This window comes from Pongo abelii, chromosome 8, assembly GCF_028885655.2.
Source record: "Pongo abelii isolate AG06213 chromosome 8, NHGRI_mPonAbe1-v2.0_pri, whole genome shotgun sequence".
In the NCBI taxonomy this organism is placed as follows: domain Eukaryota; kingdom Metazoa; phylum Chordata; class Mammalia; order Primates; family Hominidae; genus Pongo; species Pongo abelii.
The window spans coordinates 68,991,754-68,993,403 of record NC_071993.2 but is presented as its reverse complement, the minus strand read 5'-3'; positions in this window follow the sequence as shown (position 1 = coordinate 68,993,403).

Here is a 1,650-nt window from a genome sequence, read left to right as displayed (position 1 = left end):
GCAGGACCCAGAGTCCCACAAAGAGATGAGAGCATGAGGAAGGTGTGGGGTGCTCAGGAAACACCAACAATGCACCTAGCTACGCTCTATCCTCCCCGATGTGAATTCATCTAAATGTAAATATTCATTAAAATAGAAATACTGACTTCTCTCTGGACATGGAACAGATCAGAGCTAAGCAATAACTGAGTTCAGACCAGGGTAGCAGGATCCTGATGGGGAAGCCTAGGTTGGGGCCACTACGACCCTGGATCCCTTTTGGCCTGCATCTCTTTCCCAAGAGCTGGAATATGGTCCCCTCACACCCAAGTATGAGTCATTAAGCAATTCCATCATCCATAGTCGTCATACACCCAGTATTGCTCTCTCCCTCACAGCCACACGAGTTGTGACTGATACACCCAATCTCTGTCCAGTTTAGGACTGTCACGCTTTCAGAGGGAACATGTCCCCCTTCTCTGTCTTAGCACCAGGACATACCAGTTCACTGCACATTTCTATTTCTGTATCATCTTTGCCTTTTTGCTTTGTGACCCCTTTGCAATGTTTCAGGTTTCAAAATGTATTAGAAGACCAGTGCTCTTACCAAGAGGGAGTCCCCGGGGAATGCCTCCCAAGCCCTGTGTGCATGTTAACATGAGGGCCTCGGCTCCTCCTGGGCCAGGGCGACTCTCAGAACAGACTCGGTGCAGTCCCAGGAAGCCAGGCCCAGCCACAGGGGCACAAAAGCAGGGCATATCCCCAAAGGTCACGGGTGACTCTCAGGTGGCTTACACATCTGCTGAGGCCCTGGACTCTCTCCTCCACCCATCAATAACGTCCTCTTCCATTCTGCTGAAAACCACAACCAAACTGAAGAACTGGGCCCCTTTTCATTTTTTCCTAGAAGGCCTTTATCACATTCTGGTTTCTCCAGGCCATTTCCATGCCTGGTCCTTGACGGCCGGCATCTCCAACAGCAGCAACTCTCTTTGGTTTCTGTCTGGTTTGGGATTCCTGGCCCTGGAAGCTGTCACTACCACTTCATGCCTGCTGCCATTTTCTCCTTCAGAGTGGAAATCACGCAGCCATCGTGCCTGGCTTAGCTCTCAGGGAGGCAAACTCCACACCTGAGCTTACCTGGCTGCCCCATCGTCCCATTTCACAGCAGAAAACAATTTGCAAATACTTTCTGCTATGACTGAAAAGCAGCTCGCGTTGCTTTGACTAGAACCCACATGAAAAGAGCCTCCCTGAGGTCCCCGCTAGAGAGGGTCTCCTCCCTTTTTTTCTCCAAAATTAGAAAGTCAAACTTGACTTGTCCAAGAAAAGTCAAGAATTTTTCTGAGTAGTGGCAGCCCTGGCTAAGAGTCTGAGGAGCCCTGGGTCCCTTGGGAAAGTGGGGGAAGCCTAAAGCAGGGGCCTCTGTACAGGGGTTCAGGACCCCTCCCCACCCTGCTGGAGGAGCACATCTAGAGATGGTGGCGCGAGCCTAGGGGTTCCACTGAAAAGACAAGCGGGGTGCAGGGGATGCCACAGAAACGCAGGATGCCTGGGAAGGAGCCTCCATGGCTACTCAGGCGCTCCTGTGACACCGCTCGCCCGGTACCGTTCTGTGGTTGGAAAAGCAATTTCTATTTTAAAATACTTTTTATAAGAAGGTGACTTTCC